Here is a 12,855-nt window from a genome sequence, read left to right as displayed (position 1 = left end):
ATTAATGACCATATCTTCAGAGATGAGTACTGAGCTCTCCTTACAGACGGATTACCTGGAGCTCCCAGATTCCCAGTCTTACTCATGTTCATGCCAGCAGGACCTTTCCTCTGGGTTATCTGGCTAATTCCTATTCCTACTCTCAGCTCATGTATGTCTTCCCCCAAACCTTTCCAGACAGATTAGGTTTAGGTTCCAGACAGACTTAGGTTTCTTCTCTGGGAATTCCCAGTTGTGTTACAGAGGTCTCTGCCTTGAACTCTAAATGTCAGCAATCATTGGCTTTTTAGATGGGGGGGCCTATGTTTTAATCTTTCTGGCTCCATTGCCAGTACAAAGGAGTCTGGAACCAATAAAGGCTTGTTTAGCTCAAAACTGACTGACTGAATGAAAATGATGGGCCTTTGAAATAATGAAAGTACATATCCTGAAATATGTATCTTCCAGGTATAGATACTCTCTGTGAATGGCTTCTGCTCTTGGTCTTACTTTAAAATTGTTGGAAGAGCCTCAGTGGGAGTATACTAGGAAATACTATAGCCATTCGGTAAAAGAAAATAAAGAGAAGTGAGCTAATATTTGTTGAGGACTATGTCCTAGGACTGGTGAGGACTGGCTTATGTATGTGTTATTCCAGTTACAGCAATTGCATAGGCAAATATATTTTATCTTCATTTTATGGATGAATAAGCTAAGTTCTAAAGAAGTTGAGTTACCTTCAGAAAATCTAACATTTAAAGTAGGACAGAATCCCAGAAAAGAAAGGGCTCAAAAGTCTGCTAGACAAACTTAAATGCTCACTCTGCAATTATTATGGTTAAAATATGGCAAGCATTTATTCTTCCTGAGGCTCTTCTGTGTCTGTGCATATCCGTGTGTATGGGTGCATCTGTGTGCGTGAACCACGGAGCTGAGAATGCCTGGTCATCCGTGTTTTGCAAGGATAAATGAGCTAAGACACATAAAGTGTGTAGCAAAATGCCAGGTATTAGTAGCCTGGGTGATGATCATTCTGCTTTCATAGACTAATAATGACTGAATATACAATATAATCTCTTAAAAAAAATAAAAAATAAAAAATAAAAAAAATAAAAAAAATAAAAAAAAAACAATATAATCTCTTAGCGCCATACTGTGCTTCCATTAGAACAAGCAAATTACTGCCATATTGTAGATATCAGTAAACAGTATATGGCTCCTAGCTAGCTGCACAGGGGGCAAAGAAACACCTAACAGAGAAATTTTGCTACTAAGCTATTCCTTAAAGAATGACAGAAATCCAAGGCAGACCTAGAAATGAGGTCCTGTAATGTTGGCCTTGGAAGGTCCAACCCTGGTAGATTCTTATCCACCGTAGCCTGACATTTGCGGAATCTGACTGTGTTGGATCATGTTTGAATTGTCTTCATTGTGGTCTTTGCATGTTGGGAATAGTTCTAGGTATTTGGAATTCTCCAGAGCAGAGGATCCTGCAAGGTGTTCCCTAAGCATTCTCAAGCATAAACAGTTGCTCTCTTACCCTGTTCGTTCAGAGCTCACACTGAGATAGATCTCAGGGACTGTGTCTTTATTTCCGGAGGGTAAGGATCAAGCCTGGGCTTGGATTACTCTCTGGTATTTCTTTAGCTCCTCTCAAACACAGAGTACCAGCTGACTAACACACTGAGGTAATCTGCAAAAAAGAAAAGGAGAAAAAAAAATGCCTACCTAGTACATATGGCATGCAAATACTACCTACATGTGGAAAAAGTTCAAAAAATGTGACAAAGTAATAAAGTCTCTTATTTTTGCAAATTGGAGAAGACTCATCAGACAGAGTTAAGGGAAAAAAAATCAAGGGAGATAAAAATATTTCTCTATCTATAGTGGCTGTCAAAGCATTGTGCTTACGGATGCTACATTAACTGCCTACAGCGTGCTCCTGTGCTTCTTAAGGCAGTAGAAGCTTTCAGGGCCAAGTGGAGCTGCACTTCACAGTTCCTCTTAATGAAGTCAGTGAGAGCCCTCTGAATAAAAATGCCTCAAAGGATGTGGAATGGAATGAGAATCAGGTTCACCAAAAATAATAATAAAAAAAAATACAGATTAAGTAAAAGAAATTTTACCTTAGAGCATTGACAAGGATTGTCTCGGCTCCTTGGGGAGCTCAGCCCTGTGTCGGCAGCATTCATGGTAACATTTCCTTTCTGAAACTTGGCTTTTTAAAAGCTGCCATAACTTGAATCAAAGGGTCTTGTGAAAACGGAAGTTAACATTTTTTTAAACTTTCTGAGTTATTAGGAAAGCCCCTTCAAATGAAATTAACTTTAGGTCATGGAAAACAGTATTTTGCCTATGAAACACAGTTCATGCACTTCGGATGAGCTGAAATACAATATTTTATTCATTGAGTGGGTGGGGAGGGTTTAGGAATTACTTTAAAAAGAACTAAAACAGTTCAAAGCTATTTCTTAAAAATATCTTATTTCATTGTAGAAAGATCTCTTACTGCTCTTATTGAAGATTTGGTTCTGTTAGTAATGATTTCTTACCCTTGCCTACAAATTCTGTGATTCATTTCTGTTATAACATCCTCTGTTTTATGAAAAGGTTTTTTTTTTCTTTTTTAAATCCAATCTTACCTGTGATTAGTCCTGCCCTACTTTCCCATGTCACCTTCAACAAAGTGATAAAGCCCGAGTTTCCTCCAAAAATAGACATTATTTGAGTCTCCTTGTTCTTTAGCTGTGGTGTCATTAGGGACTTATGTGGCAGTGCAGAGACGAAGAAGAAATATGTCATTTGGTTCTGAGGTCAGCCTAGTCTGGGGAGGAAAGAGCAATCTGGTAGTGAAACACCCTACAAACTAATATCTCTGATTCAATTCACAGGAAGTTCACTGGGATTCAAAGACATCACCCACATTTTTTCCCCATAAAGAGACCTGTGTCTACGTGACCTAGATTATCAGACCATTAAAAGTGAATATGCATCCTTTGCAAAGTACGATCGTAAATTTGGGGGACTAAGAAGAAGCTTAACAGCTTTCTATTTCAACTCTTCTAGTTCTTGAATCTGTCTTCAATAGCTTCTCCATGTGGTTTGGTTCTCTTGTCTTTCTAGTTATATTCCCTAAAAGGAAACCCCATACTCAAGATTGTGAGCTCTTTGAGGGCGTGGGCACTGGGTTTTTGTTGTTGTTGTTGTTGTTTTGTTTTTTTCTGCCTCACTCTCTTCTGAATCTAAATAATGACTGGTACTTATTAAAAGCTCACTAAAGTTTTGTTGAATAAATTAATGAATGAAGGACCACTTCAAACTACTCTTGACATAACTGCATACTAATTATGATGTAAAACATATATGTGACCTACCCTCTTTGTAAACCTTCTCTCTCCATCTCTTCACCCCTTCCTCCTCTTGTGGCAGGCATAGAAATCACCCACGCTGGAAATGAGAATCTAACACTTAGTTCTTTGTATACTCAAAGTAACTTCTTACCATTCTTGCGATTGAAGGAGGCCTCATTTAATGTAAGTTAAGGTTTTTCTAGCTAGGTGACCATTCTACTCAAGTTCTGCACATCTCAATTTTTCCATCTGTAAAATGGAGATAATAATTGCATCTATCTGAGATGATTATGTGAAAACCCAATGCCATCTTGCATATAAAGTTCTTCAGAACAGTGTCTGACCTATAGTAAGCACTCAGTACACATTAAAAAACTGTTGCCTTATGAAAAAGCATTTTCTACATGTATTCATCTTTGTTCTGATTCTCTCTTGTTGCATAACTGCATCATTGTCTTTCGTTTTTCTCATGTTGACTGAACTCACATGTGTGATTGTCACTTGGGCTCCTCGCAGGTGCATGTAGCAATCCAGAGACATCTGAATATTTGCAAGTTGGATGTCTGAGAAGGCACATGCCAAGACTGGGAGTTGGAGCTGCCTGTTGTCTGAGAGCTCAGCTGACTCAACACTAGAGTATCTACTTTTAGCCTTACCAGATGATTTGAGCTTCTTATAGCTTGGTGGCTGGGTTATAAGAGCAAGCATTGTGGGAAACCCAACTAGAAGCAACAAGGGTGTTATGACCTGGCCTCAGAAGTTCCATGGCACAACTCTGCTATATCCTGTTGGCCCAAGCAGTCACAGAGCTTGCCTAGATTCAGAAGGGTAGATAACAAAGACTGTAAAGTGCAAAGACTTTGGAAAGTTTCATTCGCTGCATTAACTACCATAACTTTTTCTTTTATATTTGAGATGAAACTCGCTTATGTATTATCTTTCTTCTCAAATGTTTAAAGCCATATAGAAAAGTTTAAACCCTCAAACCCTCTTTTCATAGGATAGGCTTTCAAAAGTCAGAAGATTGTTAATGTGATTTTAGTGAGTGTTTCTCTGAATAAATATTTGTAGATGCTCCAGTTTTTCTATAGAAAAATATGGTTTAAAAATCTTTTGGTTTTGTTCTTGGTCTTAGGGATTGGATGTGGTGACTGAAATAGGTCGAAAAAGTAGCTAAAAGCAATATACCATTCTTTGTTGGTCTCATTAGATTGGGTTGAATGGTTTAGCTAGCCATCCATTTCACTCTTTTATCTTCAGATCAGCCAACAGAAATAAATTTGAATCAAAATCATTCATAATGTATATTACTTGGTTATTCATATTCATATCTCTACCCTATCATAGTTCTAGCATAATAATAAATAAGATTTTATAGTTCTCTTTAGCTCGTATAGTATTTTTACATAAAATATCTCATTTGATCTTTATAATACAAGCTGGGTTACCTCATATATATTATTTCTGCTTTCTCATGAATATTTTGGAGCTCAGAGGGATTAAAAGATTTTTCCAGTAAGGGGGTGAGGATATAGGTATCCACTTTTTGTAAGTTCAGAAATGCTCATTTATTTATCAAATTTCTGATTCTTTTCTGTACAGTCTCCAAAATCAATAGTAGATCCAACAGTCATTCTCAACATCTTTCCACTTGTTTTATACTAATATAGTATCTAGAAACGCTGTACTTATTATTCCAGCTTTCCCTGTAGCTAAGTGCTGTCATGTGAGATATTTTTGGCCATTAAGATATAAATGTAAGTCTTCTAGAAAGATTCTGGCAATATTTATCCTTTGTTAAAGAGGAAGGATGAAGCTGATACTGTCCTTTGCATTTTCTTTCTGCTATGAATGTAGTGAAAATGTCCACATGTGTTAAACAAATACAGTCTTCTTGGTTTAAGCTGATAATGGTTGGGTATTGTTACCAAAAGCAGAACACATTTTTTAGCTAAAATTACCCGTCTGCCTGTCCTCCTCCTTCTCTCTCTTCCTTCTTCCTTTCCTTTCCTTTCCTTTCCTTTCCTTTCCTTTCCTTTCCTTTCCTTTCCTTTCCTTTCCTTTCCTTTCCTTTCCTTTCCTTTCCTTTCCTTTCCTTTCCTTTCCTTCCTTTCCTTTCCCTTTCCTTTCCTTTCCTTTCCTTTCCTTTCCTTTCCTTTCCTTTCCTTTCCTTTCCTTCCCTTTCCTCCCTTCCCTTCCCTTCCCTTCCCTTCCCTTCTTTCCACATGTGATGAATATATGAATATTGAAAAGTGTGAATGATACTAAAGAAGAAATAAAGCTATTTTAGAGGAGTTTGATGACTAATGTTAAGAGATTTTACTATTGACCTTTCATTTTTAGGAAAAGAAACAAAAACAAAGCAATGGGAATGATAAAGTACTGAACCTAGACATACTCTAATTGGCTAACAAGTTACAGAAGTACTGTTTATTTTCTTGTCTCATTTACTCAATATGAATATTTGGTTTATTAACTGTTTAATGATTAATTAATTATTTACTACACTGGTCATAAATTGGCCATAAATGAGCCATGAGATTGGGAAAGATATTTGGAAGTATTTTGTTGTTGTTGTTTTAAGAAAGCACACAATCAACCATGGATTCACTCTGGTGCATTCGATAAACCATGCTGTTGTACTCAAAGTATTAATGTCTGTAAAACAACCAAGAGGAAGTGTAAGTGTATGTTTTTTTTTTTTTTTTTTTTAAGATTTTATTTTCTTCATTTGACAGAGAGCAAATGCGCACAAGCAGGGAGAAGGAGAGGGAGAAGCAGACTCCTTGTTGAGCAGGGAGGCCAACTGTGGGGCTCCATGGCAGATGGAGATCATGATCTGAGCCAAAGGCAGATGCTTATCTGACCGAGCCACCCAGGCCCCCCTGTGAGCGTATGTTCTGATAAACATAGATGATGCATTCATTGCAGTGGGTTACATCTCTTTCCATTACCCTTTTCCTGTCCACACTTTAGCTCAGGGCATGTAGAGTTTCTTACCAGACACTTGCTTGGTCCAGTTTCCTTTGCCTGCAATGTATTTTCCTTTTTCTTTGCTTAGCTTATATTCATCCTACAAATCTCAGTTAAGGTTCACTTCCTCTGGAAAGATTTCCCTGATATTTAAGGCTAACTTCTTTTTCCATTTGTTTCCATAGGGCCTTGACTTTCCTTTATCATGACTCACAGTTGCTTGTTTACTTGTCAATTACTTGATAAAATCTAAGTTCTATGGAGATAAAGTTAACACCTTTCACGTTTGTATTCTTAGAGCCTTGCCTGGTACATAGTGGGTACTTAAAACTTGTGGAATAACTGACAGAATTAATTCAATCAACCTTTTATAATTCTTACATTTGCTTTAAAGTCTTTACTTAGTTGAAAGTAGCAAGTCTACATCATTAGATTTACTTGTGTGATTTTACTTTTGCCATCATGACAGAAAGAATAATCCTTTCTTTTACTGTTTTTATATTTAATACAGATGCCTATCTAATTTTCCAATTTTTTCTTTGACATACTTTATATGCCAGAGAGTTATCAGTCTCTTCATTTCCCAAATCCTTGTTTGCCAAGTGCGAATGTTCAAAGCTGGAATAATTTCGACGCAACATAGACTGCATTTTCCTACCTAAAAGATCAAAGAAAGATACTATGCTTGACATGATTTATTTTTGACAAATATGTGTAGCCTACCTTAATATGTGAAAACATTTTTCATTAGGTTCCTGAGGGGGAGAATTATGTCTCACTGGATATATATCTCCATTTTAACAAAGTGTGTTACTCTTTCCAATTTTGTTTTGTTTTGTTTTATCACCTAGTATCTCAAAAGAATACATATTCTTAAGTATAAATGTTTCTGGGACGGATTTCACAGTATATACTATAGGTGATTCTAAAACCTCTAACAGTGAGGTTGTTTAAACCTAATTTGAGACTCGTTGGGTTTTCTTTTGCAAGATTTTTGTAAGATTCGGATAACATTAACTAATAGCCAAATCAATATTCTAAAACTCAAATCTCCTTTCTTCACCTTCCAAATTGGCTGATTGATCTACATTTTCCTTTGTTAATCTCATATCTTTCAGTTCATTTACACAATTATTTTCATTTTCTTTTTGTGTTTTATTTTGTGATGTGGCACCTCTGACATTATTCTTTTATTCATATTATTTTTAAAAAATTATTTATTTATTCATGAGAGACACACAGAGAGAGAGGCATAGACAGAGGCAGAGGGAGAAGCAGGCTCCATGCAAGGAGCCCGATGTGGAACTCAATCCGGGATCACGCCCTGGGCCTGAGGCAGACTCTCAACCACTGAGCCACCCAGATGTCCCTATTCATATTCTTTTTTTAGAACATCTTACACACAATTATACAGCTCTTAGAAAATTCAAAGTTGAAACTCATTGGCCTACTCACTTCTTTTTCTTCTCATACTTTTAGGGAATATATGATGATATGTGACCGTATATAACTCCTTAATCCCCAGCACTTCTTTGCTAACAAAGAGCACCAGACACCACTGTGTTGCTTAAGCAATAGTTGGAAAGCATTTTTTTTTTTTTTACTCTTACTTTTTACTAACTCTCCATATGAAATAAATCTCAAAATCCTCTCCATGTGCTCCCTCAATATCTCTTGTATTAGTCTATCTCTCCTCCCCACTGCTACTGTCCCACTGGGCTTTTGTCATTTCTCTAGTTTAGCGAGAAAACCGCCTACCATTCCTTCTTTCCCATCCTGTCATATCTCCTTCCAAGTGATCTTCCGTTGAATCTCATTCTTTTGCCTTCCTGATCTCTGACCTTTGGCACATACTCATTCTTTTGGCTGAAAAACTCTCCTCCCTAACCTCACTGCCCCACCCACTTTCTGTTTCTTCCCAAGGCTAACTTGTCCTCAGGTCTCAACTTCAAAAAGCCTTTGAAGCCCACCCTTTCCTTCCAAATAGGAGGTTCAGTGTTTTCCCTTGAAGTCCCCTACTCTCCTTCTCCTCTCTCTTAGACTACTGAACTTTTATGGTCCCTTGTGCCTTCCACCTTACTGGAAATTCTGTGAGACTATCTATATATTTTTCCTGCCTTGCCCCTGATTCAGAGCACATAATTGTTACTTAAGAAATAAATTAATTCATAAAAGTTACTTCCTGAATGGTTTTGATTGTTTCCTCTCTTCTCTTGGGGACATCTCTAAGAGAGAAACTATTCCTTTAAGGAAATAAAATGCTATATATTTTTTTCTATCAATGTTCTGAGCTTTCTAAAAATATGAATTTGAAGTCTATATTTTTAAATCTTTCTCAGACCTCTTTTAGTATTTCAAACTCCACAACTTTGTGATCACTATCTTTCAAATTGTCTTTCTTGAGAAAAATGAGTCACTGTTTGATTTGTATGTGCACTGACTGTGAGACCTTAAATTGTTACTTTATTATGCATAACTCATAGGGGCTTAGATTTACTTAATTGGAAAAGTCCAATTGTGTGGTTTCTAATTCTGCTAATGTGATGCTGTTGGGCCACGGGGAGGTATAGAGAAGTTTTTAAATTACTTGCTATTTCTATTAATTAATAATTGGTTCAGTTTTCCTTAGTAAAATGTAATATCCCTTTAATTGTACTAAGATCCCTCTATTATGGAGTGAAAATAAGGTAAAAAGCTATATGACATGCTATTTTGCAGATAAAGATTTGCACAAAAAGGTTTAGAAAATTAGTAACTGGTGCTTTGTCAGGACATGAAATGATTACTAACTCTCTAATCTAATAGAGAATATTTTATATGATGGGAAAATGAGATTAAATAATTGCCTCCTCAAATACAAGTTTTTCTAGACTTGGAACTACCAGTAAGAGGGAGAAGAGAAGTAAATTTAAATTACACAGCACTAAAGACAACAATTTATGGTCACAATTTTTTTTAGGGTTTTATTAGTGAAATTTCATAATCCACAAGAACATGAAAGAGGATGCTTACCTTTCTTTTCAACTTTAAATCCTTCAGGAAGATGGATTTATATTCATTGACCCTGAATTCACTTACCAATAGCAACTTATAGATGCATGAAAAAATATTAAGACATTGAATTCTAATATCTACCCATGAAGTGGCTTCTTAAGATCATTTGGCAGGCAGTTCACTCACTTGTCTCCTCAAATGCTTTCCTTTGTCCAGATAAGTAACCACACACTATTACCCGTTAACCAATCTCTGATTACCTGAGTCATCATAGCCTTGCAGTAGACATCTATTCAGATATTATCAGCAGAGCATATCTTTTCTGCTCTCCAAGAGTAGGCCCTAGACAGCCATATTTCTGTTGTGTGGTCCTATACACCCACCTTCACGGCCATGACATGCCTACCTGCTATGTTGAACCTCAATATATCCAATACTTAGTATTATCATTGCACATGGTAGATGCTCAGTTCTTTTGAGTTAGTACATAAACGAATGATTGAGTGCATAACTCAGGCTGGACTCCTCGAATCCTCTCACTTTAAAATTACAACCGAGAAACATGGAACTGAGAATTGGTGGCTCAGTCCTATTAATGACAAAGCTCAAGAGGAAAAAATCTACAGGTTGCTGATTCTAAGTTAGCCTATTCCACTGAAGTATGGCTCCTATTCCACTGAAGTATGGTTGCCCAGCTGTCCTTTGAGTATATATAGGGTAATCTATTGAGAAAGTTACATCTCTTGCAGTTGCCAATTCATATACTCTCAGGCATCATTTAGATCTTCTGAAAGTGTGTGAGTGTGTGTGGGTAGGACTAGATTGCACATATGCACGTATATATGAGTATGTATTGTGTTAATTATAGCAGACACAAAGGAAATATATCAGTTGGGTGTCTGTGAATTGGATCTGTAAATGTGTGTTGTTTATCGACCTGGAATTACATATAGATTATTACTTTTTCTATGTTTTTCTCAGCATCAGATATGTGTGTATCTGTACATAGAAATTTGGGAAGACATATGTTCCAAATTAGTATGGGTTATGCATGTGCAAATAGATGTATTTCGAACAATATGTGATTTTAGTGTAACTTACCATTTATTACAGTTCTCATTATGGATTAAAAGTCATTATGCCCTCTTTTATCTTTTTCAGATTGGAGGGATTTTATTACTCTATTTTGTGTCTATATGTTGTTTTTATTAATTTAAAGATCAATCTATTTTTTTTTAAAGTTCTAAGAAACAACAAAAAACAAAAAAAAAAAATCAATATATTTCTTAGCTACTTATTGTTTGCATCTTCTTTCTCCTCCTACATTAGCCACATTTGTTCTGGTTCATTGGTCAAAGTAGGCATCTTATGAGAAAGATGTTTCTATTTAGAGTTTCTTACACTTGAGAGATGAAAGTGTTAAATAATGTCTAATTTTGAGGTTTCCATTTCCTTTTGTTATATTCTTTCATATTAAAGGATTGTAGCCATTTTTACTAATGCTACTTTGATTAACCTTTCTTTAATATCATAGACTGTTTTAAAAACAGAATATTCAGAGTTTGCTGATTATTGAATGATATTTGGAGCTCTAATTTCTGTTTATTTTTCATAAGCTGGAAATTATGAAGAGTTAATAGATTAGTCTAAATTTGTACTTCTAAAGCAGAAACTTAAAACATTTCTAAATAATTATGAATATGTAGTTATGAATATGAGTGGATGTTTTCCTGAGAGGAAGGGGTGTTTTAAAAATGCACAGATGCGAAACTCAAGATTCACTAAGCTTCTTGCAGGATCCCTATTCCAGGCTTGGTAATAATCCTTTAATGGAGAGAAGCTCCAAGGGTCTGGATCCCATATGGCTTAAAATTCTAATTGCATTGTTGCATTTTACTTTACATGGCGTTGAAATGACTGCATGTGAATGTTTGATGTTTTGGTTAGAATTTTCCCATCTCTGTAGGATGTTAATCTTCCCCCAAATATCAACATATTTTGGAGATGATTTTCAGAAGGGTAAGGATTGGAATCATTCAAAGGGAACTGGCTTAAACTTTATTGTGATGTGAGCATTAGGGTTGTTGAGGTTACATGGTAAGCAGTTTTAATACTGGCAGTTCTTTATTTGAGTCTTTTCTCATCTTTTGTTCTTAGATTCATTATTTAATGAGAGGTCTTTAAGAGATGATGAAACAATACAAAGGATCAAATTGTAGCTTAAACCCGGGGCAATCATAGGACACTGGCAATTGCTTCTTTCTTTGGGGAAGTTTATCTCCATCAACTCAGCTCTGAAAATGTCCTTCATCTCATTGTCAAAAACCAGTTGCTCCCCACTAAATCCATGCACTCCATGTTTTTCTTTAATAAGTAACCTAGAAAATTAAGTGTATCTTTCTAAAAGTATTTCATAGATAAGTAGCAGCGTCCATTATATTTCTGCTAGTATTTTATCAGGAAGTCTAGTAGTTAAGAGCCGTATTTACACTGGCATTTGACAGAGGTCATTTTTTGTGGTTTTATCATTTTAGAAAAGTTTATCTTTCTTGGTTTCAATTGGTTTATCATAGTAGTCTATCTTGCTTTGTTGTCTTATAGGATATTCCAAGATGGGTCATGAATTTAGGGTCTTCAGGGTTAACCTGGCAGTCTGAAAGGATGAGGGTATATTTCAAGTAATGTAGGACTGACTTAGGTGCTAAAGCATGGTGTCTGTGATGTAGTTTTGATCTGTTTGTGTAAGATACCCTGTGGCATCATACAGCAAAGGCAAAGTTCATTATATAATGGAGATGACTGTACCAGAACTATGTAAGAAATTCTGGTTCCTACTTAAAAATATACTTCTTGAAATTTTAAGACTATTTTCCAAGAAATGTTTTTTTTTTTTTTTTTTGTAAAGAAATAGGCCTTTAGTGAAACACTAGGGAGTCATGTCAATTCATTGAGAAAAATGCCACCAGCTTATTTTTATTGGTCATATTTCTGAGTTTAAATGTAATTTTTAATTAGAGTTGTTACCAAAAATACCTTTTCTATTTATTTTTAAAAATCAGATCATATTTTGACCCTTTTAACTTATAGCTAGAGTAACACATTTTTGTGAAGAGTTAGAAAAATTCAGTCTGTGATCTGCCCTTGACATGATTGGTCAGTTATTTCCTATGTAAGTGATAATAACACTTAAAGAACAGGCTATAGAGCTGATGCTTTTTCTCAAACCAAGTATATTAATTATTAATTTACAAAATTATTAAATTGTATAAAACAGTTTGAAAAATCCACTACTATCTTCCCATATTTAATGATGTTGATTTTAGGAAAAGATTACAAAGACATTAAATACATTGATGAGTATATGTAAAGTATATAATTGTGATATTTATCCAAATAATTTAGTCCAGTCATTATCTTTGCTTGATAAATTATAACAAAAATGGGCTGTTATGTTGGCATTTACATTGGAACTATCTAAAATTTTCAGTTGTGCGAACAATTTTTCTTTAATCTCAAAATTCTTTTGTTTCTATTTTTTATAGTGTAGCAATGAAATCTT

Source organism: Vulpes lagopus, chromosome 3 (genome assembly GCF_018345385.1).
Source record: "Vulpes lagopus strain Blue_001 chromosome 3, ASM1834538v1, whole genome shotgun sequence".
NCBI classification, from domain to species: Eukaryota; Metazoa; Chordata; class Mammalia; order Carnivora; family Canidae; genus Vulpes; species Vulpes lagopus.
This window is presented reverse-complemented; position numbering follows the sequence as displayed.